This window comes from Anas acuta, chromosome 1 (genome assembly GCF_963932015.1).
Source record: "Anas acuta chromosome 1, bAnaAcu1.1, whole genome shotgun sequence".
Lineage (NCBI taxonomy): Eukaryota > Metazoa > Chordata > Aves > Anseriformes > Anatidae > Anas > Anas acuta.
This window is the reverse complement of record NC_088979.1, coordinates 105,808,113-105,834,648: the sequence shown is the minus strand read 5'-3', so window position 1 is coordinate 105,834,648 and position 26,536 is coordinate 105,808,113. Positions and strand designations below refer to the sequence as shown.

General features: G+C 37.3%; 1 long non-coding RNA gene across 1 annotated transcript; it reads left to right on the top strand.

Annotated features, from left to right (window-relative positions):
• Window positions 1-376: 376 nt before the first annotated feature.
• Window positions 377-26,536, top strand: LOC137850214 (uncharacterized). Its single transcript, XR_011092371.1, has 6 exons — window positions 377-584; window positions 15,303-15,528; window positions 18,631-18,747; window positions 22,057-22,160; window positions 23,425-23,510; window positions 25,237-26,536. It is a non-coding gene; the product is annotated as an uncharacterized lncRNA (long non-coding RNA).

Below are 26,536 nucleotides of genomic sequence, written 5' to 3'. Positions count from 1 at the left end.
TAAGGTTTTGACAACACAATCCTTTAATGTGGATAAAAAATTCTTTCTTTTACGTAACTATGAAGTCTAGGCAGATCAGGAACAGGCCTGGGTCAGGATCTGTCAGTACTGCTGAATACTTCTAAAGCAATATCAGGTAAATTTTAAGCTGATGATATTTCTAAATTGAAGTTTTGTGTTGGTGACTTTTAAATGAAAGAAGAAAATGTGTATGAATGAAGAAAAACATCTGTTTGATTTGCTGAGGACCTGCTGATCAGTGGGCTGATGATGTGGATTGACTGGGGTTAGAAGATGAAGTAGAGCTGACAGAGCTTTGACAGCAAGTATGTGTGCAATACAAAACAGAAGCAGAAGGAACTCATGACTTTATTTTTCAGGATCTTGCAACAGCATGGAAGTGGTGGCAACATTGACATGACCAGGGCTCAACTGTCTGTCTGAAGATGGAAGGACACTAAACTCCAGAATCTGATGAAGTCCTGTCATTGTGCTGTGCTTGCCTTGCATGGCCAGGACTGGTGCACTTCAGACATCACACACCTGGGTGGAATACATGGGCTACAGCAGCTGCTCTCTAACAGGTGGGTAGAAAAGGAAAAAAATGTGTCATTAGAAAAAAAAGTATAAAAACTGCTATCTAATTAAGAGTTAAAAAGGTCCATGGATTGTTGCATTATATTGTCAACCTATTGCTCCTTCTGATTTTCTGTAGTACAGTATGTCGTCATAAGGTTTTACCGTATGCAGAACCCTTTTACAAAAACTTTGAGGACAGAAGAACTTTTAATTGAGTTACGGTTGCTTTGGATACCTGCTTCTTTCAGTGTTTTTGAGTTAAAGTATCCAATTGGCTTGGATGAAAGCAATTTGGAAAATGTACAAGTTTCATTTAACGTTTCATATGAGCTCATTGAACTGGATTGATGCTAATAGGTCTGTGTATAAATGAATAAAATCCTGTGAGAAGTCCTGTATGATCATTTTCAGGAATTCATTTTAATTCTTTTCTCTTATGCAAATGAAGTGACATTGAACTAAATTTAGCAGATGCAAACTAAAAACTGTATTTTCCATATTAAAAGGTGCATGATAGGTACACAAGAGCAATGTCTTTCTCTTGAATGCTTTACTAGGAAATTGCTCTTTATGTCCCTTCTCTTTCCCTTTTTTTCCCCCTCTCCTCTTGGTTACCTGGTCAATCTTCCTGCCTTCTTGTTGGAAAGAGTATGATGTATAGTGTCATTATGTCAACCCTGTTGGTTCTGAAGAGGCTTCTTAGCTATCACTGTATTTCCTCAAATACACTCATGTTGTGTACTTTTCTATATCTTCATAATGAAATGTTCAATTGAACTGAAGCTCCTTTTTTTTTTTTTTTTTTTTTTTTTTTTTTTTTTTTTTTGCCAGCCCTAGCTTTCTGAATGTAATCCAAGGTTCATTAATACTATTTAATTCTGTGAGGATTTGTAATCTTGTCAAGGGCAAAACAGGTTAAGCTGAATTGATGTCTACCTCACATGTTAGTCATCTGAATATTACACAAGAGTAGACCTTTTGAGGTGCCTATTACAACCTTACATGTTTTCCAAAGTTATGTATATGTATCTGTATGCATGTATATGATTTAAAAGATACAACTTGGTTCTGCCACTCTAAATGCATTTTTTTATTACCAGTAGTGCAGTGGTTTAAATGAGTAGCAAGATACGCGTATTGGATTATCTGACATGAACTACGTGACATATAGGATGTCACTTGATTGTATTTTAGTAATTTGATACGAGTGAGTATGGGAAAAAGGAGATCATAGTCTGCGAGTAAGACGATTTTGTAGTTTTACTTGTGAAGACCTAGAACCAGGGTTATGATGATTATTAAAAAAAAAAGGAGAGAACATAATGTTACTAATAATTTAATGTGCAAGTCTTCAAATTAGAAATTTTTTCTTTCAATTCTTAGGTTTTGGTCAGCATGCAGCACTTCCACTCATACGCTTGATGATAATCTAGCCAAATGTCCTCATGATAATCAAGAAAGGAAGACTTTATGCCCCATTTATCCAGGAGTGAAACTTTTACATCTCTGGCATATTGCAGGTCTCCAAAATAAATCTGTCTTCCTTTAAGGGATTCAAGCACCTTATTTTAACAGCTTCTTACATTTGCCTCAGTAAAACTTTATGCTGAAGTCAGCATGTGGAACAGCTTGGATGGAGAACTTCACATCTTTCCAGTGCTTTTAAGCAGAAATGTAAAAATCTCCATCTGGCAGGATGCATTGATACCTACTGGCCAATTCTGTTGTTGAGAATTTAAATCTCACATTAAGATTTTGAAGATCATACAATATAATATATCATATCACTAATTAACTGTTTGCTTTCAGGTTGTGTGAGAGGTACAAACTGAAAGTCTTTGTTTAACTTGGACCTATCTGTTCCTGTTTACAAACATTTTGAGGTTAGTAAATTCACAGGGAATCACATCAATCTGGTGTCAACCCTTAAATCTTCCTTTGTGGCATAGTGTAAAACTCTCTTTTTGATCATGAACATGATTTTTGTTTAAAAGATAATAACAATATAGTGTCTACTCTGGGAACATATGATGACTTTAAGCAGATCTCTGAAAGCTTCTGTACTACTCTAGCAAAATGTTACTGAACTTGAATAATATGCTTCTAAGATAGGATTGCAGGGTAGAGGACCCACTTGAGTTGAGTGTTTCTATGACAGAGTTAATATGAACTGCTGTAGCTCTAGCTCAGTGTACTTTGATGTAATTACATGACTTAGGAAACCTCATGAAGTGATGCTGTACTTGTGATTTTCATTCAATTTCTTTTTTTTATTTTATTTACTTTTTTATTTATTTTTTGGTGATGTCTAGTGTGTGTAGGCCTCAAGCTGAAGCAGTGTTTATATTAAAAGTGACCATAGACTATTTTATTCTAAATAGTATTGTACACATTTATAGATTCTGGCCAGATAGCGTTACAAAAACAGAACAATGTTTTATGCCTCAAAATAGCATCAGGGGAAAAATCCGTTACATGCATCCATGTCTACTTTCAAATGTCATGTAAGGTTTTTCCTTTTAACAAAGTGTAGTGTTCAAAATAAAAGGAGGGATTGTCCAAAGCATAAAAATGCGTGCTTTGGATTTACCTGTTTAGTCCCCGGTGTAAACTATGCTTTATATATCAAGTATGGAAAATGAACACAACAACAAAGAAACATCTGTCATTAGCAGAAAGAAAGAAAGAAAAATATTAATTCCAGGAAAAAGTCTCACTTTCAGGTCAAAGCCAGAACGTAATGAAGATAACTGGACATGTAATTAATACTCCATTGTAGAATTCTCCATTGTAAGCATTTCCCTGAATAGGTTTACCCCAAATGTCTATTCCTGTAATTGCTATCCAGGCTTAGTACACATGATAACTATTGCATTCTGAACCAGTAGAAGACTGCTTCACAGAGACAGTGAGTTATGTGAGTTTTACATATAGAAATGATGAAGGTATTGTACATGTATTCTGACTGGAATTTATCAGAAGCATATCTTGAAGTCTCTGCTTCAGATCACATTGGCAGTTGTGGCTGTGATGTTCCCAGAAGGCCTTAGTGACTGATCTTCTCAGAGGTAGGATAACTGGTGATTCAGTTACACCAGTAGGGACTTAGGCTCTCTGAAAATCAGGTTATTGCCAGCACATAAAATCATTCCTCTCAATGGAAGGAGATTTTTTTTTTTTTTTGCCAGTGAGTTCTCAAGGACTCACAATATTCCCTGCCCAATGGTTTTATCTGCAGCCCAAAGATACAGCACAAGTAAAGCTCTGGAGCTGGTCTGCAAGGTCCTTCCATGCCTCTAAATGTAGCCTATTTTGATGCTGCTCAGAGCCCATGTGTGGAGTAACTACTATTTCCAGAAAGCTATCAATTTTGACCAATCCAGCAGTGAGGGTGAGGACTTCAAAGAGGCATAGCCTCACCCTCTGTTTGTGTGGAGGGAAGTCAGGCTCCCATTTGATGCCCTGAAACTCCCAGACCCTCTTGAAAACCCGATGGGTCTATGCTGCCATTTACTTTCCAAACTAAGCAATACGCTTCTGTCCCAGAGACCTCATTACAGCTAAAAAGATTAGCTAAAGGCCTTCTGGAGAAGGCAATCTGAGGCCACTTGGGGAAGTAATTCTTGACTAACTGTTAATATGCTTTTTGTTTATGCCTTCTGAGTCCACAGCCTTCTTACAACAGAATTGGATTCTAAGTGGGTGATCATATTTATATTTGAGGGGAATTATATCACAACAGTTCCAGAGATGGTATTTGAAATGAAGATAGAGATTTTTCCCAAGCCACTGCTAAGTAATTGTGGTCTTCCTGGTGCTCTTAAGTTTCTCCCTATTAAACTCCCTGCTATTATTCAATGCCTCTTTCCATCTTGAAATAAGCTTCAAATAATTCCCATGCTTGATCCTTGGAGCAGAGTTTCAGAATTATTAAGATGGCATTACACAGTCTGTCCTCTAGGCTTTCAAAGTGTGTTTATTTTATGATGACAGGATAACTAATGAATTAACAGTATCTATAGAATGTAGAAGAGTAAAAATACCTCCAGATATCCACTGGCTTCATATTACTGTTTCAAATCCAGTTCAAGACTTTTAAATCTATAGGATTCTTTCCTGATACAGGCACAACCTTTATTTTAAAATACTGCCTATTTGCAGAACCTTTTTATACAGTTCAGATTTGAGGCTGACAAAGACAAAAAAGTGTAGTTTGGAAGATTACACAACTGGGCACTCCAGTTCTGGGCTATACATGTATTTTTATGCCAAAAGAACTTCCTTTTTGAGGAATTATTACTAAAGGTTTGGTATCATTTTTGGGTATCTACAAGTGGAAAAAAGTAAATACTGAACCAATGAGATCAGTATCGTACTTTTATTTTATACTTTATTGTTGTATCAGGGTGGATTACTCTACTATTCAGTACCCCAGTGGTGACTGAGGAACATCTTTTGTCACTGCTTGGAACGGAGTAGCTATTGTGCTTTCATCTTTATATTAGCAAGTACTAGTGTAGTGGGATAGACCTATTGTATACATGCTTCCCTTATCAATCATACTTACTAGAGTTGTTCTACATCTATCCTGTTGGCTGGGGGGAGGACAAGGAACATGGTGTGATGGGTGGAAGAAACAGCAGCTACAGCATTGTTTCATTCACCATCGTAAGGAGAGGGTGCAGGGAGGGCACAAAGAACAGAAGGTGCTGAGTAGCATTGATTGTAGTCTTTTGATGTTAACTGTGTTCTGAGGGAAGTTTTGATGCCTTAATAGTACAGACAATTTTCCATTTCAATGGGGAAATGAACCTATCAGGCTAAAGTCCTACAAAACCTTGTATGTATTCTGAACTTGGACTGGAACTTTAATTTCATTTCTGATCTACATATGCTAGGGTACATTCATATGTTTACACTAAGCTTATTAATTCTGTAACCTATTTTTGTGATGTATCAAAGGGTAGGATTAAAATTTACTCATAAAAATTACATTTTGCCATAACTCTCATCCTATCATAAAACAGCATCCTTATTTGTAACAGGAGTGATAAACTAAGTTACTCTCTGTGTTGTGTGGTATTTGATAACCGTGTAGTTACTCCACTAGTGACAATGTGAACTATACCGTGATTCGTGGCAGCAATCCTGCAAGTATCTTTCAGTAAATCAAAGTGGATGTGCCAGAGCTGTTACTCAAATTCCTTTGCAAATATTTACAGGAGTATATCAAGCCCACTGAATTATAGCTACTAAGTTGTTGGGAATGTACTCATGAAAACAAATCCTGTTGGTATAAGAAAGGAGGCACAATCATTCTTCAAACCGTACAATAAATCTTACTGCTCTGAAAAGGTTGAAAGTCATTTGCATTTGGCAGAGGTAATGAAATGCATCTTAATAGACTTAAATGTTCAGCCTTATTAATACAGAGTAGCAGAATATAGCTATTTTATGGGTGTGATCAGGTGGGTTCTGTGAAAATACAGTTTTGTTCTGCAGTTGGATCTTGTTCATTGCCAAAATTCTTATTTCTTTGTGGCAGCAAATCGTGCAATAGGCTTGGAGACAATATAGCATCAGAACTATTATCTTATGGAAATAAACAAGAGTCATTTGTTTAGTCAGCAAATGCATGCTTAATAAAGAATACAGATTGCTACAACATTTTCAGAATTGCTGTTGGCTTGATTAGTAAAATGCTGTCTTTAAAGAACTTAACTGAACTCAGGAACAATAAAATATAATGGAATCAGTGTCCCAAGGGTGTTTGAGTGATACTATAATTGTGAGAAACTAGTCTTGCCACAGCAGTTCTACCCAAAGGTAGATTTCTATGCAGCTTCTCTTCTAGCTGAATAGCTAACATTTGAAAACCTGCAATTTTCATCACGTCTTTTAAAATTTGTTTTAAAAGAAGAGGCTAATTCCATGGGCAGTGTTGCAGACTTAGAATGTAATCCATCCCTTTTAAAAGTGGAACTGTGCCATAATAAAGTCTGAATGATAGTTCAAGATTCATACTCAGTGTTTGTGACAGGGAACATGGTTGTCCCAGGTGAACATTTTTATCCTTCTGAAGAAAAATAGTTTATTTTTTCAGCTTCATGAAATACTGAGATACAAGGCTGTCATAAAAATGATTTTTCTTTTGTCTATGAGCAGATGTTTGTCCTGTTCACAGATGGAAAATCTAAATACTAGTGAGGAATAAAAATAAATGCCCTTCCATATCTTAAAGAACATCTTGTTTATACCACCTATCTACATTTCCATTACTGTGTATGTGCACAATGATGGTTAGACACTGTACAGACAGGAAGGGGAATAAGGCTATTAAAAATTCATTTGATTGATACAATAGGAGTCTCTGCATGGAAAGTCAGCTTTTTCCATCTGTTACAAGTTATTGATATATACTGATGCTTAAACTATGAAATACTTTTTTAAAACTTTGACTAGAGATGTTTTGGCTTAATACTTCACAAACTGGAAGATTTGATCATGTTTTCTTCTAATTAGCAAATAAGAAGAAATAGGATATAATTACAAATAAACAGAAATAAAGCAATAGACAACAGCATAAGTCAGCACCCACATGTAAATTTCTCTTCTGAGCTACTTGAACACCAGAGAAACCAATTGAAAATTATTCTTCCTCTTTCATAAACAACAACAACAAAAACACTCAAAATGTCAGTTTCTGCAATACCAAGCAGTCTTTTAGAAGAATCAGAAGGATTCTCATGTAAGCCCCAAGAAATGGTAAGCTTTGCTTGTTATTTGTGGCTGTGTGCACGCATCCAAGCCAAACACCCATCTTGGAAAGGATCACTCTTTTCAAATAAAGGTTCCAGTGAACTTTCTATTCTGTATCTCTGCTTTTCTTTGGGAGAGGGTTGTTGTCTTTTTTTTTTTTTTTCTTTCTTTTTTTTTTTCCTTTCCTATTTTAGAGATACTGAAGTCTAAATACAGTTTTGTTTGTAGTGCAGCTAAGAAAAAGACTAATGTACCTTCAGGTTCTAGGAATACATTACAGGGGCTGGAGGAGAGTAAACCCAATCTCTATTACTCTTTAGACAGACCCTGTTTAAAATGGACAGAGCCTTGAGGAGAGAAAGAGAGCTGCTGCTGCTCCCTTAAAAGTGTGACCTCATTTTATGTAGTCTTTCTTGTTGCAAGCACCTTTTGGTTGTTTTATCTATCTTTGGTGCCAACTAACCTTCTCCACTGCAAAGCTTGCGTATTCTGCCCTGTACACAGGTGCCATGCCCACAGCCAGGACTAGCATGAGTCAAAAACTTCTGCTGTGTCAATCTTAAGGAATCTTCCTTCGCAAATCCCTGCACTGCACAGCAAATGCTATCCAGCTCCTTAACAGGCCAAAAGGTATTTTGAGAAGGTCTTGGAATTGCTTCATCCACCTGAGCACTCCTTTCTGAAGCAGACAGTTTTGATGCTCTGAACACCAGCATTTATATCTAGTCCCCAAAGACCAGCATCTTTTTGAACTGAAGAATCAATGATGTTAGCTAGGTGGATTATCTGAAGACGGTTTTGTTGTTGCTATGTAACCTTAGTTCAGTGGCAGACACTCTGTGATGGGGTAATTCTTCTGATTCATTTGCTACCTCACTTTTTTGTTTTATCATGTTTCACTAACTTGTCCTTTGCTTCTAACAATAGCTTATATGATCTTTCTTTCAGTTAGATCATCTTGTATGACTACAGAGACATTTGATAAAGCTTCTCGGTGATTTTCAAATGCAAACAGTACAGCAATATATACCAGAATACTTTAGCTCACAGACGAACAGAACCAAAATAAGAAAAAAGATATGGTCTGCAATTTGTTGTTCTTTGACAACACAAGGACTTTGTTTGCCATATGATATTGTTTTAAGTATAAAGCATCCCTAAAAGTTGCCTTTATTACTTGGATATTTAAGGAAACAGCAGCTGGGTATGAAGGTGACAGACAAAGCAGCAAATTATGTAAGCTTGAAAGCAGAGAAATTGCAATGGAAATCAACAACCCTGCAATGTATAGCAGTCAGGTCTTTTAACTCAAGAAATAATGTGGAAAAATAACAGCAGAATTATTCTGTGACATTTGCACTCTGAGATAACAGTAGAAAAAGTAGAGTGTTTTGAAATTCACCATCTATACCAAAACTATTTTTAAAAGTGGAATCACCCTTTTCTCCCTCTTACTAAATACTAAGCTACCACTCAAGAAAGGAGATGCATTTGAAATTTAAACAAATTCAAGGGGTCACTTTGCAGCCACAGTTTCAGAAGAATTCTGTTTTGAATAACAAAAAATAAAATAAAAATTTCCTCTTTCCCTAGGATCACATGCTATGATTCGCTTTCAGCTGGTCTCAGAGCAGCAGGAAAGGCCAATCTCCAGGCACAATGCATTCAGGACACAGCTTCAACTTGAATTCTGAATTAGGTTCTTGTAGTGTGAACAGTGTTCTGAATATTTACATATTTTTTTCTTAGCACAGCATTGTCCTAAAATGTGCTGTTTCTGGATTGCCATAATTGCTCTGTAGGAACCGTTTGAATCTCTCAGGTAAATGCAAAACAGATTTTAAAATATATATTGTGTGAATTCCCATTACTTTTCTGACTAACCTGCATTTTTGAACTGTTATAATCTGTTATGTATATCTGCCTTTAAAAGCTCATTTGAAAGCTAACCTGTAAGCTAATACTTTGTGACAGCTTCTTTCTATATTTTTTGAGCAGCCCTGGAGTAACATGTACATGAATTTGTACAGACCTTGGAATCCATAGATTATTCATCTATCATGAATGTGTGCTAGGACTGCAAGCTAAAAATCCCCTTGAGAGTTTTATTGGAGATGGTACTGCATTTTCAGCCTCACTCTGAGACAAAATAACATCTCAATCATTTTTATTTTTCTCCTTGAATAGTCAATACATAGCATTTGAAGACAAGTCTGGAGAGGTAGCTTTATCACCATTGTGTTTGCAGAGTAATTTCTGTCTCTCTTCTATTTTGGTGGTTGCATGTTTTCTTAGGAAAGCTGTCCCATGGAAGCTGTGCATGTGTGTGTGGGGAGTTCCCCTTGTTTAGCCAGTAGGACAGTCAGAGCAAATGATTAGAAGGGAGAGAAAGTTAATATTGAAAACAATGTTTTCTCTCTTGGGACAGGGAGAAGAATCATTGAGTACCCACAGGGGTACTCAAGTATTTTCACAGGGTGGAGTTGATTGCATAGATCTTTCCTTTTATTCAATTAGCCATTTATTTATATTTATTTCTTGTTTCACTACATTTTTGGATAAAAAAAATATTATTTGTTGACTTGCTGGCAAAACCAACACAATTTGAAACAAAGAAAAGAAACTACCAAATTACTAGTAGCTCAATACATATATATTTATTATTTTATTTTTGTACAGTCTATACATTTTTAAGCTTCCGTAATTTTTTGATGGGGGGAGGAACACGGCATAAAGATGCAGGATAATGAGGAAATTCTGTATGGAGGGAAATCTTTTCTTTCCTGCTTATGATCACTCGTACTACCATACCAGGACAGGAAAGGAGTACATCTCTCTCCTCTTGCTGTAATTTGAATGTGAATTTGATCTTCCTAAGGAAGAAAGATCAAATATCTTCTATCCAAGCACAAATAAAGAAGGGGAAGTGAAGAGAATAATACTGTTTGATATTGTCAGAGGTAACACGTAACCTACTGCTGAGCATATGTTACAGACCTACCTGTGTCAATATACAGAGAGTGTGTCTATTATAGGCCCATCTAGAGACCTTGATTCTTCCTTTCAGACACAGCAACTGAAATTTTCAGCTTTACAGATACAGCTGTAGTTTGACAGTCGTGACACCAGTCTGTATGCATGGGATTAAATGCATTCGGGCTGTAGACTGTGCAAAGGACTTGCATAGTGCTTAAGTGCATCTTCTCTTTCACTCTTTGTTATAGTGGAAATAGCAGCAAACAGATGAAGAAGGTATCAACAGGAGCTTACTAATGAGTCTAAGTGCTATTTGATATACACATGGCTGGCTGCACATAGACCCAAGCTGCCTCTCCTTGTTCTCCGTGCTTGGTTAGAAATGAGTCTACACTTTCTGGGTGCTGTAGATAGCTACCATCCATTTGGCTCTGATAGTTTTACAAGACCGGTGATCACAATAAATTGCCTATACTAGCATGAGGAATAACCCAATGAGGACAGTTATTTTGTAGTGAAGCTAAACACCATGTGAACAAGAAATGGAAGAGATTTTTTTTAGAGATTTTATTTGACAGACTGATGTACCATAAAGTTTTGTTGGGTTTTGAGAGAGAAAGTGTCAGAGATGCTCTGGAGAAGGGAAACAGTCAGTTCTGGAGTTTTGTAGCTACTTCACAGGCAGGACCAACAAGAGGTGAAACTGCAGAAAGAGCTTGAGTGATCTTTTCAGTGAACTATGTTTTTTTTCATTCAGGAAAAAAAATATGTTAATAGGACCTGAATATTTTCTCAACATTTGCTAGATATTTTTTTCCTGATTTTGATAAAATAAATGTGTTCTGGACCTAAAATTTTTGCACAAATGGCAACTTATTTCTATTAAAATAAAATAAAAAATAAAATAAAACAACCTTAAAATTTCAGTGGTTCTAGGTTAGAAGAAAGGTATTTTCTTTGTCCAAGTTTAGCTGAGAAGTAACTGATCTGAAGGAAACTGAAGTCACTTGCAAAGGTCATTGTTAAACAGCTGTTGTTATAGTTGTGCACTGGACATAGTTAACACTGTAATTTTAGTAGGTTTAATGTTTCTTTCCCTCAGACTGAGGGAATATGAACATTGTATATTTGCTCTTTATACATTCTTTGTGCCTGGAGATCAATAAGAAAATTCAGACAATTTACTAGTCTTGTTTCCTCATGTTTTGAAACAAACTCCCTTTGCAATGCCTGAAACATCTTCAAATGATTTCTCTTATCCTGTTTACTTTCTAAGGGCCATAATATGCAATTGATTTTTTTTTCCTTTTCTTTTTCTTTGTTGTTTTTTTTTTTTTTTCTTTCTCTTTTAAAGGCAGAGTTTCTTACTGAAATCAATGGGAGGTTTGCTTAAAAATCAATTGGATGGTTTGGCCCTGAAACGTAAGACGATGGGGGCTCCTCAATCATATCAAGAGAAGTGATTAAGATACCACAAACAAACTGCTAATCCATTCATAAAGGAACATGTGCTACTTTAAAAGCAACCATCTCTACAAGTGTGTAACTCTGTTTAACTTTGGTGGGAGCTTTGCCTGGAAAAGTGCAGTAGAATCAAGTACTAAATGTGAAGCAATGTCATTGGAATTATTAATCAAACGTTTGTTGCTGAACTAAGGTCACTTACCAAGAGCAGATTGGTCTTTAAATAAACTACACAGGCAACATCGCTGATTTCTTGGTTCAAAGAACTTCTGGTCCCTGGGGACTGGGAACGCAAGAAATGAATGTGAATGTTCAGAGCATCAAACTGCATGTTCCCAAAAGGACAGACTAAACTGATGAAACAATTCCCAATCTTTCTCAAAAGACCTTTTGGACCTTCAAAAGGTTGGCTGGGCTTTGACATGCATAACAGGGATATACAGAATTACTCCCTTGGGAAGTAAGGAAGTGGAAGTACAGATTGCTTCTGGTTATTCCAAGCCTCCTGGTCCTCAAGTGTTACACTTTGATTCTTTTTGGTAAGCTAAAAACAGGTAAGTAAGCATCTCCAACATTTCTTATCAACCTTTTTTTCCTCCCTTCCCCCTTTCCTCCCTCCCTCCCTTCCTCCCTTCCTTCCAGAAGCTAACAGGACTCTGGCTAGGGAGTTTTGTTCACTGGTCCCATGCTACATCTCTTTTTCATGGTTCAAATTTTACATATTTTATATTTTGGGGAACTGAGTAGTGATAGAACCAATTAGCACCTCTCAAATTATTGCTTTTTAAGCAATATGGCGAAGATGTATATGGCCATATTTAAATTATTATTTTTTATTATTATTTGAAGGGTGTTTTTCCCCTTTAAAATTTACAGTGCTAAAGATGCTTGTGGGAAAATGAGTCTTAGGGGGCAATGTAGGCAGAAACTGTACACATAAGGTTGCTTGTAGAAGTGGTACATCTGTTATCTCCTCTATCTAGTTGTCTTCTAGCTCTATATTTAAGGTTAGAAAACTGGCCACAGATGGAACCTGGTTTTAGTTTCTCCTCTTGGCCACTTCCAGAAAGTGAGTTTAGAGAGTTATTACCATTTCCAAGGGCTGGAAAAAGAAGTGGAACCCAGATTAGTTGTTCATCCTGTGAGTCAAGAATTATTTTGCCAATAAATACTGAGCAAGTCTTCTGTTCATCTTCCATGTGTGGTCATTATTGCAAACAAATGAGTTTAATTTGCTTTAAAAGCTTGTTATGTGAGGCACAGTGGAGAACAAGGGCTGAAAAGAACTTCTGCATGTGTGGTTTCATTAAGATTTGTTTTCTCCAGAGAGCTTTCAGGCTGTCAGATTAAAAATGTAAAGAAACCTTTTACTCTAACAGCTTTCACGGTTATCCCCTTAGTAAAGTTTGCTTTTGTGATAATTACATTTTACCATCTACAGCTTGACCAGTTTTCCTCTGATAATTTGTGGTTTCAATGAAATATTTAGAAATACTTGTGCCTTATGTTTGTTGTTTTCTTGTTTTGTTTTGATGGTAAAGGACTTTGTAGTTTTGGTGCATATGAACCACGAGGTTTACTTTAACAATTATGACTGAAGTAACATTTCATTAACACCGCTGTATCATTGAGAAGAAAACTTCTGGCCCATTCCCCTGTTAACAGGAAGGGGTCTTGCTCTGTTATGTTCGTAGCTTCTAGGATGCACTGAAGAGGAAGGACATGAGGCTAAAATCATCTCCATCACTGAATAACACTTTTTTTTTTTGATGGAAATATTTCATGGGCAAACATGTGCGTGATAGTGCTCTACAAAAACTTTGCTTTTTTCAGCTTTGTAGCAAATAATGAACCTCTGCTTACATGTAAAACTGTTATTAGTACATCAAACCATCAAGCTTATCAGTAGTGACCATTTTCAGTCAGAGAAGCAGAAAAATCCAAACTATTTCCTATGGTATTGGCATCATTGCTGCTTGAACTGAGTAGCAAGTAGAACTTTAAATTGTGCCAGTCTAAATGGGCACCTCTATATAAAATAAAAGTAAATATTTCTCATTTTAGTTCAATGTATTTTATTTTATTTTTTTAATATTAAGGAATATTTATTTATTTTTTTCTTTGCAGCCTGATTCCAGATCATGTTTTGGTATGACTGCTTTACATTGAAAAATGTGAACCATAACAAACTTGACACAAAACCACTGTTGCTTCTAAATTAGGATAAATAACATTAAAAACCTTTGATTGTGAATTAATATGCAGCTCTAAGTCTCTGATTTTTGTGTACACTTGTGACTGTGGTGAGAATTTCTTCTCTATCTCTGTCTTTGAATCAGATCTGCTCAGTTTTGAAAGAAGCTAGTCAGAAACAGGTGTCAGAGGACAGAATTGAAGAAAAAACAAAACTCACTCGTCTGATTAAAAAAAAAAAAAAAGCTGGAATTTGGAATTCTTAAAAATAGATAAGTTCTTTTCCTACCTGCATTTTGAAGGGAATTTTCTCTTCCTGAATGGAATTATGGACCTTCAGCCTCCCAGCTTTCTAGAAACCTGGGCCATCAGCAATATAGAGTACAGAGTTCAATCTTATAAAATAGTTGCTGTATTATCCCTATTATTTGGAACTTTGTTATTTCTGCAAATGTAAGCCACAATCTTAGGCACAAAATTCAAATTGCACCAGTGAATTTTAATTTAGAATAAACATGAGTGTGCAGGTTAAAAAAAAAATCAGGAAAACATCTCAGGACAGACTGAGATCTTTTTTTAAAAGTTCAACCTTAAGAGAGTCCCAGATGCCTTAAGAATGGGGCAAAACAGTATTTTTCATAGTAGTGACATATCTAATTGCTCATGTTTTTGTTACCCCTTTTATAGCTTTGAAAGGACGTTAGGCAATAGTACTGTTGGTTGGAAGAGATGCGTTTCTTCATCGCAGCCCCCAGACTCACTTTCTCCCCCTGTCTTTCCCAAGATCTTAGTATGAATTTACTAAGTATGAATACACTAAGAGTGAATCAGCCTTTCTGAACTGTTTAAAAATGGGCGTCAAGCCAAGTACAGTTGTCCTATGCTATCTTCGGGGAGAGGGAGGCTTTCATAGAGATGAATAAAACCATACAATCTTAGTGTCTTAAGTAAGGCCCATTTCATCATTGATAGTATAGAGACGAATGCATTTCCATTGCTACAAGTTTATCAGGAAATTCCACCATTTACCATGCTATGTCTCAGTATAAGCAAATGTGTCCATTCCACCAACCCTGAAAAAGAGTCATAAATTCTCTGGCTGACGGTGTAGTTAGCATCTGTGCCTTGTTCTAGACATATCTTAATGCAGGGTCAGGAATCTCAGCAAGCAGGTAAATGTTCTCTCTCTCTTCCTCTCTTTCTTTCTCTTTTTCTCTTCTTCTTTCTTTGTAATAAAAAATTACCTGGCTACTGATAGCAGTCTAACAGTTTAAGCCCTAAAATTATTATTGCATGTTCTGTGCTGAAATGAGGAATATTGTGTGTCTCAGCTGCTACGCATATAATCACCTCTGCATCAAGCAAGAACACAGCAGCAGCAAGTCTACATTGAAATCACTTTAATGATGTGCTGAACAAGAAAGATGGAGAATCCAGAGGCAAGGCAGTCCCTAATCCTGTCGCTGGCTGTAGGATTCCCAGCTGTCAGAAATCAAGGATCCAGCCACAGTGCTGCTTCAACGTCGCTGTCACAGAGGGGCTGACAGCACAGTACCTGTAAGTACAGGCAATGTGGAGCAATTTACTTTCTTTTTAAATGCATTTGAACCTTTTGTACTCCCTGTGATAGTGATGAACTTCAATTCAATTCACAAAAATCAAAATTCAGAACTATTTTACACAAGTGACTGATAGTTTTATACTGATAAATACTGTAGTACTGTAACTTTGTGCAGGCAACCTCTACCCTAAAGATCATACAGTCAAAGCAGACAAAATGAATAAAAGGTAAGAAATGCATTGTTATTATTCCCTTTTTAGAGCTGGGAAAACCACAGCACTGAAAGGTTAAGTGGCTCGTCTATGGTCACGCAGGGAGCCCGTGGCAGGGCTGTGAATTAAATGCCTCTTCTTGTAAGAACTGTGCTGTCTCCTTAGGAAATATGAATAGCAGAGTAGAGAGAAACTACCCAGCACGAATTTACTGTGTGGTACTTGAATAACATGGCAGGTAGTACTGGAACTGAAATAATGAACTGATAGTTGAGAGTGGACAAAAATGTATTATAACACTGAGAAATGTGAGAAACTTGGTAATTTTCCTCTCTATAGCCTTTTTCCTTATGGCAACAAAATGTACGCATTTACTCTGTCAGTCCCTCCACCTCTCCATTTGTGCCTGATCTTTACACACAGGCAGCAGCAGGTCTGAGGGCACCACGTTCCTACACAGGCGGTCAAGTCATCTCCTCAATAGGGGGGAGAACCTGAGTTTCACATCCCCTACAACAGAAATGCTGCATGGAGGGCTCGGTGGCCACCTCCTCTGCTTGGCTGGCCGGGCAGAAAGCACAGCTGGCACTGAGGATACTGTATTATACCTGCTGCCCTGACCATGCCTCAGGCACTCAAGGACTAGCAGAGGAATCAGGCAGAAGTGCAGGAGGTACCTGCAGCAGTGCATGGGAAACCAAACTGATAGTATTGTGCTGTGGTCCATAGGTGCAGAAGAATCTAAAATTATTTAAATCCGTTCCTTAATGGGTTCATAGTGGTTTTCTCATTTGCTCTGCTGTTGCTATTTTTTTATTATTATTTTTCCATTCTCTGTTGCCCTAGGCAGTTCAAGTAGAGTTCCTAATTGTTTTCAATTTATATAAGTGCAAATTCACAGCTTGACTTTGAGGTTCTTACTTGGTAGAGTTTGGTTTTCTTATTTCAGACTTTTCAAGGGAAGTTGGCCTAAATTCAACAACTTCCAAAGCTATCTGCACTGCACAAAAATAAGTACATGGCTAGTAATTAGCTAAACCTTGAGAACAGGTAGTTTAATTAGCGAGTATGAAATGACCACTTCAAATCAAGGACTTTCTGAAACCTTTAAATGAGCTTAAGAACGTTTACATTTCTGCAACTCTTCTAGTTTCCTGTAAAAACCCTACAGCTTTTCATTTTATAGTTGCAAATGTTATAAGAAACAATACTTTTGAAGTTTATAGAATATTATGATTCTAATGCAAACAAGCAATGTTTTCATTCTGAACTTTCAAAGTGGCCATGAACTCTTTAGTTGTTTTTAAGATATTTTTTTCCTTTCTCTCCTGTTTCTGTAGGCTGGACAGCATACAAAGTGTGTGGACTCCTAACATATAAGCTTATCTTGTCCTGGATAAATGTTCTTTCCAGTAATTGGCATAAAACACATTCTATTTAATGCAAACAGATCTTTGTCTCCACAGACAACTTATTAGAATAGCCAGAAGGACAGCTTTCCAGCAATCATTGTCTTGTCAAGACACTTCTGCTTGTTTCTCGTAGCTAGAAATTCTTCCCTTGAAATGACAAAGGGCACTTTAGCTTTTGATGATGATTTACGGACTTCCTTTAAAGATGTAACTTCCAGTGAGGCATGTGGAAACAAAACAGGGTACCCATCTTTATTAGTAAATAAATTTCAACAGTCAGGTATGTTGCTTTCTGTTAATCATATTTCTTTGTATACACACAAACAAGAACATTTTTCAATATCTTCCTCTACAGAAATGTGCTATTTTCATTCTGTATCTATACTTGTAAATACCTTTGTTTGCTGGCACATTTATTGTCAGACTGTTGTCCATGCTAAGGAAAAGCAATGAGTAAAAAAAGAGCCAAAAACCCACTGTATTTCTTTAGAAAAGTAAAGAGGATAAGCTGGGGTAGCTAGAGAAACAAGCTTTTCCTTACGAAACAATGATAAGCAACAAGGATTTGGATAATTCAGTGCTTTATCTTTCTGCCTGCTGTAACTAAACTAAGAAAAGAATTCAATAGAAAATCAGATATGAAATTGCTCTTCCACTTCTCATGGTGTGAAAAGAAGGAAAAAAAAAAAGTATATGGCAGCTCTTTTTCAAGAAGCAATCTACAAGGCAAAAGAAATATTATTCAAATCGTTTGATGAACAAGCATCAACTTAAATTCCTGGATCCTGTGTGTGTGACCTGAGCATTGCCTCATCTCCTGTGTGTGAACGTCAACTCTAGAGGCCTTTCTTGATCTGGCACACGCTGGCTGCCTGTTCTTTATTGTTCCACTTGTTATGCAGAGAAGCGCAATCACTCGGAGATGAGGAAATGTTATTACTGCTTGATAGCAAAAGATTGGCTCAAAAATTTCTGTAGCTTTTCTGTAACCCACTCTTTGCTCCTTAAATGTCCCAGATTTCTTTGCTTATTTTCAACTCCCTGCATGAAATAGCTGTGATGGAGATGCTTTCTTTGAGGCTATGGGAAGAGGACAGTACGATTGCACTGGTACTCTCAGTGCTAGAACTGGAAATAGCAGCTTCTCACTGTGCTTCATTTCATCTACCACTTTCTTGCAGTGAAAAAAAAAGCTCACTCACTTTCTTGACATAAAACATTGACTTCTTCTCTGCAACAGAAGACAGGGGAAACTGGAAACAATTTCTGTGAAAGTCACACCCCTTACACCTCCAAAACATACAATTATTAGGATCTTGGTATAAAACCATTTTAAAATGTTGTACAAAACACACAAAAAAAAACCCCTTACTTTATGTTTAAGTAACTTCTTAGTACATTATCTCCCTTCCTTACTGAGTGGCACTGTGATTTATTTTTATTTATTTATTTATTTATTTATCTTGGCCCACAGGTACATTTTGAAAACAGGTTTGTGGGAAATGAACACTTCCTGTGCTGTATATAGCGATGCTGGGTGACGTAGCCTGTGCATTCAGATTAGATGACCTCTTCAACCGTGCACTATTATGTGAGTACCATTTGTCTGCTGTTTTCAGTGATGTCTGAAGACACAAGCTCAGACCTTTCTACACTTGGACTGATGAAGCTGCCTTTATATGAGCATTCCTGCATCTCAGATCAAATTCCTGTACCTAGGGGAAAATTTTGCTGCTAGATACTTGACATTAATGAAACACACAGAATGTATTTCTGTATGCCGGCTAATGCCTGCAACTGAGCAAAAGAATCAGCGCTCTGTTTTTAAGTACGTGTATAACAAAGAACAGCAGGATGTTCCTGGTTAAAAGAATGCTCTGCTCTTTCTGCTTTTGTTTCTGGCTGGCTATTTCTGAGAAACATTTCAAAAGTTTAAAGAATGGTGTACTATGATCCACTACAGAATGGGAGGCTTATTAGCATGCACTTTGTGGTGACCTGTGATCAAAAGGCTGAGCTCACCGTTGTTTGATGTGCTTGTGAGCATGTATACCTGAATGAGGAAGTTTGGCTTTCAGGAGTTTTGCTTTTAGAGATGCTGGCATGGTATGCATAGCAGAGGGAGGCTGCAAAAGAGAAGGAATCATTTTTTTACTTCTCTTCTCTTTTGCCCTGCTATATACAGGTCTCCTGCTGGTTAGAGCTTGCATACGAGATGCACACATTCAGATTTCTGCTCTGAACTGGGCTTCGATTCTGGATCTGCCACCCTGTAGTGAGCTCTGGCCACAAGACATTGGCTCTGGGGTTAGGGTCTCTCTTCTAACTAGAAATTCCATCTCTCTATGAAATTGTTGTTTGATGTTTTCTCTTAGAAACTGTTTTGTTAAAGACTAGCAATCCAAAACACCAATCCATATCCCATGCAGCTCTTTTTTTTTTTTTTTGCAATATTCAAGGAAATGTTTTTCCTATATTTACTGAAGTGTTTAGTACAGAAACTGTTCTTCTGTTGGTTGGTTTCAATAATGCGAGCAGATCTATATGTATTGATCTCTTTAGTTGTGGGGAATTTCACTGACCTTCAGTGCAGATATAAGAAGGGATAAATTTGTCCTATTATTTTCCCACTGATAAGAAGGAACTGTGTATGTAAAAACAAGTCCTAGTCTTACCTCCTTGTTACCCAGCAGTACCTGAAACTCAGACTACATTCCGAGGGACAGAAGAGACAGTGAAAGCTAAAGCTATGGCTAGATAGACTGGGCCCTGGGGATGTCCTTTCTAAGCATATAATAAAAATTTGAGATGAGAGAAAAATGCAGTATTTCTGTCTTCAAGGTGACTTCAACTGTGAATTTAATGCAGTAAAAATGGATATATATTATGCAAATGAAGCAGCAACTGGATTTGGGAAATTGTAGAAGTGTCTTAGGAACACATCATATCTCTATACAGAAGAAGTGTGGAAGGTTATTTTCAATTCAAATTCTCTTCTGCAGCTTGCCATCTCTTTCTGCAAGCATTTGGTAATTTTTTTGAATCTGTTCTTGTTTCAATCATTAGTACTTCATTCTCAATCTCCTTTGGTTCATTTCTTCCTGTTTTAAATGAATGCTGGTGTCCCATTTGCCTCTGTCTTCTCTATATCAACCGATCTTCCATTCTAGATCTTCTAAAATTTAGCTTCAAACTCTTGTAGTTTGCTCTTCACAATGATTCCCAAGCTATTTATTTTTCATGTCCTAGCCAAAGCTATACATCTTGAACTGCTAATTGCATCTCGTGCTGTCATCCATACTTGTCCTGTAATTTCTTCTTTCTCTGCCTTCCTTTTCTCTGTTCTTAAAAGATCATCTTCAGACTCTTTCTTTCAAAGTATAAAAAATACAACGAATTATTTTCCTCATCTTCCCTCTTGATACTAAAATTTTTGCAATAACTGCAACTAAGAACTTCTAGACCCCAAAATCTAAGCTAGGTTAAGCTTAGTATGTTCACAGGATGGATCTTAGAGATGTAAGTGGATTATTTTTTTGTAAGGATCATATGTATGTGTAATATGTATTCAGAGGATACGGATGTTATTTTAAAACAGTAATATGTGGAAAAAAATGGAACTACAGCAGAATTCTTCCTTGACTGTAATAACGGGTAAAACTGACAAGGGAATGTCAGAGGAATATACAGAATAAATTACATTCACATTGATTTAAATTGGTTTTAGAATTAGTCTTTAACCAGACAGCACTCCCATTGTGCCTTGTGGTGTACACCTAATCAGAAGGAGGATATTTTAGAATGACTAAGCGAAATATTAGAACAAGAAAAATGGTGCATTAAAAACAAAAGGCAATAGGTTACGTTTCAGAGAAGATTCCCAGATTGTCTCCAACTTGCAGATTGTTTTTGCTGAACCATAATGATTTATTAAGGCTGGCATAAAAAGACCCTTCTGCTCCCTGTCCTGAGATGACTGTTCCATTGCAGGCCTTTATAGTAGGTAAGTAATTAGTCAAAGGAATAAAATAATTGATGGGGCTTTCAGTAATCAGGGTCAAATTAACCCTACAAACCCCTTCCTGTTTTCTTCAGCTGATTACCAAAAGCTCTTAGGTCTCTTGTCTCTCTCCTCCTGTTTTTCCTCTAAATAATGCTATCTTCAAACATTAATTTATTTCCCTTTTCTGTCATCTTCTTAATAATATATTTTTCTTTAACTAACATCTATCCCCACTTTTACCACCTGCACTCCTATGGGTCCATCAGGCAAGCTCAGTACAACTGAAGAGCTCACTGCCTGCTGCCTTCTCCTGTACCTGTCAGTCTGGAACATGGTCTGCTCATTTTGGCTAGTGAGTCTTCTGGACACTGTCTCACCCTTAAACTTTCTTCCTCTTCAGCACTTCTGAAAAGATTTCCATACAGAAGATTTTCTATCCAGCTCATTCAGCCTCTCCTTTTATCTCAGCTACAGCAACATCCGTCACTCTGGCCTTGACAAATAGTGTTCTGCTCCACTTGTAGCCGTGGAGGATACTGCTGAAAAGATCACTTTCTTTTGTTATCCCTCTCTTGCATCTTTCCTTTTTCTATATTGCATCAGAAATAACTGCTTTTGCCTTCCAGGTCCTTTAGAGTCCAACCCTATTGTAGCTATTACCACTCATTCACTGTCAAGATGCTGACTCTTGCCTTTGATCAACCTATTATAGCAGCCTCCACTGCCTACTTGTTAAATTTTTAAACAGCCACTTGTGTATGTACTCTAGAGCTGCCTGTCATCCTTGAAGGAGCTTCTCCAGCCAGAAACTTAAACTAAACAGGCACTTTCCATTCTTCATGTTTCTAAACTATAAATTCAAAGTCCCAAATGTTGTCCCTTGCTTACTATCCCCAGCACAACTAGGTAGATCCCTGAAACACTGTGAGTCATGGTGGGCATTTATCATAAAAAAACATGAGGATTGGTGCTGTGGGAAATTGAGAAGACCACAGTGAGCAGTAAGTAATCATCTGATGACACCTTGCATAACAGGTTTAAAGCAGGTATTCCTGCTCAATGCATAAAGAGGTCTCTTCAACAGGCCTTTGTGAAGAGTGGTATAAACGTGGGCAACACTTTTTTGTCTTTCACCAAGAAAAAAAGGAGAAAAATAGATTTCTTGACTCTTTTTTCCTTCTAACACTTGTAATTGACTTTAGCATGATGGGTCATGAAAAGAACACAAAAACAGGGCCTATCTTTGGTACGTGTGATAGAGACAGGAGAGAGTCAGCTCCTTGCCATGTGTTTTAAATAAACGTAACAGAAAAAGGAGAAAGTGGTTTGCTAAAGTAGTGAACAGTACGATGGCCACTGAATTCCTAAACATTTTAGGAATGTTTAGGCAGAAAGGAGTAAGTTTAATGAGCAGCAAAAGGAAAAGAAGTGGAGAGCAGTGGATTCTGTGAAGAGGAGGCAGTGTGTCGAGGCAGAGGCAAAGTCAGCACAGCGTGAAGATATCTCATTTTGATTAAAATCCTAAGTAGTCTCTATAAAAGTGACACTCTCAGTGCTCTCCCGAAGCAGGGTAAAGCAGGGTGAGACCACATAGCCGCGGGAAGTCAAAAGCATGCAATTCCCACCCATTGGGTATTCAGGTGCCAGGTGAGAGTGCTGCTGAAGCCAGGGCAAGAAGAACCCTGCTACCTCCTCCTGCTGGCTGTGACTGTTCTTCCTTAAAATACAGACACAGATCTCTTTAATCATGTTGTGCAACAAGGCAAAAAAAAAAAAAAAAAAAGCTTTGCTAGATTTGGGGAGGGTAGGGAAGGGAGGGAGAAGGCAGAGTTGAGTTGAGGAGAGGAGAAGAAAGAGAATTATTAACACACATTATTTTGTAACAATAAAACAAAGCCATTTAATTTTTCTAACTAAAAATACTCAGCTGAAAGCAGATTTTTTCTTAAAATATTTATGTTTAATAATAAAAATTTCCACGGACAAACACTTTTGTTAGAAGAAGTGTTCAGAGCAGCACTCAGTTTCTGTTGGCAGTGTTTATCCATTATAATTAAAGTTAAAATAAAATATGACATGCTCATTAAAGTGAAAATCAATTATTGAATAAGAGTTTATATTTGCGTGTGTATATATATAGATAAATATAATTCTGCTTATTAATTACAAAGAGGCTATATCTTAAACCAGTAATAGACTTGCTTCACAGTAGTAACTGTAGTGCAATCAGCCACACCTAAGGTTGATTTTTTTTTTCTTTTTCAGTGTTGCAAATAAATAAATGAATTATATTTCCAAAATGGCATAAGAAAGGATTATCAGTGGAAAAGGGAACAATATTCCTCATTAAGGTGAGTGCAAAACATTTGGAAAGCTGGGAAACTGCTGGAGGAGTGTGTATCATTAACTAGTAATTAAAGATATGTCTGAAAAAGTTAGAGAGCCCATAATGGGAGATGAAGAGGAGGAAATTATTTCAGTGTAGCAGAAGGATGGAATGCCAACGATGGTGTTATGATAGGCAAAGATGGTAAAACTGTCAACCACAGTGCAGAAAAGGCAAAAGACCTCAGTAAATATCCCTGCTGTGGTTTGGAACAAAGCAGCATGATATACTCATATTTGACAGTGATAAGGACTACTTCGTATCCGATCAATACATTGGGAGGATGTTAAGCAGCAGCTGTCAGAGCTAAACGTTTTTTTGAATTGACGGGGCCAAATAACTCGCACCCAAGAGTATTAAAAGAGCTTACTAGAAACTCTCTGAGCCATTAATGTTGATTTTAAATAAACCATAGAACAATGAAGAAGTTCAAGAGCACTAAAACAAATTCAATGTAACAATAAATTATGAGAGTAAATGTATTGCAGTAAGTTGGGTTGGCAACCCAACATTAATCTCGGGCCAAAAGTTGGAAAGGCTGACCTGGAACTCAGTCTGTAAAGATAAATATATATAGCCTATGTTTAACTGTGGGTGGGAGGATGTAAATGTACATGAGAAATCATCATCATTTGGTGATTTATTCTGCCTGGGTTTTGCCTCAGCCCAGTGCTGTTCAATATTTCTATTAACACAGCAACAAGCAGCACCAGGCAGCATGTCCCACCACCCTTGGCCCATCTGTGGGGCTGTGGGGAGAGAATCCCCAGGAAGTATTCAGAGTGTAGCCAGAGCCAAGAAATGCCTTGGTGCATGAGGTTCAGTAGGGTATGCAAGGCTTGAGAAATCATTTGATCTTGCATTTTACTAAGACTTCTATTCAACTCAGTCAGGGAACAAAAATAATTGGAAGTGCAGCCATTTCTCATGATCAGAAAATAAATCCTCCTCTTAGGTCACTTCCCACAAATATGCTTTTCTGAGCTTCAGCTGCTGTTAAATTTTATACAGCATCACCCTCTGATAGTAACCTTTGTGCCTGATCCCCACTGGGTTTACCCAAACTGTCAGACAATGTCCTACTAACTGCCTTCTCCAATCAATTCTTACATGGGCTTTTAGCATTCTCTGATACAGCACCAGTTTATCCTAAGCAGTGTGTGTATATAAATTTATGTGTGGGATAAGATGTACTTGAAAGGATTAAAAAAAAAAGCACCCAAAGCATAAATGTGTTTTCTTTTCATATTGTGCTTGCACTGGGTTTAAGAAACTATCATTTCACCCCGAAGGAGTGAGATGAAGCTTAGGTCATTTGGATGCAGATCCTGAGCCAAGATTATACCTGCTTTCAGGAATTACAGTCCTAATATAGTTCAGAGCTCTGTGTGCTTCACTTCACTGTACTCATATAACATGTAGGCTCCTGTAACAAACACACTTCCTGCAAATGATAAAATGCGGACTGAGACAAACCATCAAAAGCAGTGGCAAAGTGGTCTTGTCCATGTATGGGGCTTGGGTGCTGGAGCACCTGGGATCATTGGGTGCTGGAGCACCTGGGATCATTTTGTAAAGCACCTCTTCTACAAATTATGAAGTTTTGCTACTACATGCTTAGTCGCTGCTTTGCATTTTATTCTTGATATTTTACTAATAACTATTGCATTTTTTTATTTTTTATTTTTTAGATTTTGGGGTCCAGAGGGTACAGCCTGAACAAATGAACAATGTTTAACCCCAGAAATGAACGACAAAGAAAGGCAAGTCTTGGAATCTATGTGGACTGCCAATAAGATGCATTTTCAGTCTTGAAATTGTCACTGCATCTTCTGTAAAGAACACAGAAATATTTTCATGTCAGTAAAGCCTACAGCATGTGTCAGTAGTGGATCAAATATTAAAAGTAATTTTTAATAAGTGTGAATCAAAGAGGGATTAGAAAAGCTCAGGGGATTTGGAGATGAAACTTCAGTTCAGGGAATCCCACAGCTCAGAGGCATAACAGGTGAATGCTCTGCTACCCACGGATGAGAGACCTGACAAGGGGGCTGATGAATTTGAGATTTATTATTAGAAAGTAGGGACTGAGGGTATGTATAAATGGAGACCAGTTTTGATAGGTATGAAAGGGACATTTCAGACAGGTAATGAAAAACTCAGAACAAAATTTTAAAGTCAATGCGTTGACTGATCGGAAGCAGGTATAAATCTGCCACAGCTGAAGTAATGTGATGTGATTTATTGCCACAAGTAAACGTAGGGGATGCAGCATTCTGAACAATGGGGTCATTTGCGAATATTATTCCATATAGTGTATGCCTATTACTGTAATCTTGAAGCTATAAAGATGGGCTTCGCAACAGGGCAGGCAGCACAGAGGCAGTAATACCTGTGTAACACCTGCGAAGTGGAAGCATGTCACCCAAGTGGCTGCTTTTGAGAAAAGCTTTTAAGAAGTTAGCAGTAAATGAACTAAGAAACCAAAGAAGAATACAAAGTCAAAAGTTTTGTCAGATTCATCAGATGCACACAACTGCCACCAGATGGGAAAACAGAATATGACAAACAATACATAAATAAAAGACAGATGAAAAGGGGAGGGTGAATTTGGGAATTTGATTTCATAACGCAGTGTCTTATGTATCCATCATCAGTAATGCCTTCTAGCTCCTTCATGTGTGCGAATGTGCATGCCTTTTTTTCCCTCTTCCCTCTACCTCCCTCCCTTGCTTGCTCTTTCTTTGAGAGATTGACAGCCACAGTTTGAAGAGAAGCTTACAGAGAAATACATACCTTTTTTTTTTTTTTTCTGTCATACATCAGGAACCAAGTAATCTCATGAGAAGCCAGAGGTTTTGCACAGCAGGGGCCTGTGCAAATTTGGATATGGATCCTCTACAAAATATTTTTGTACACTGTAGTAGTTAAGAACCAGATCACTTGGGTCAGTACTGAACCTGTGAATTACTTAGAAATAATGTTGAGAGT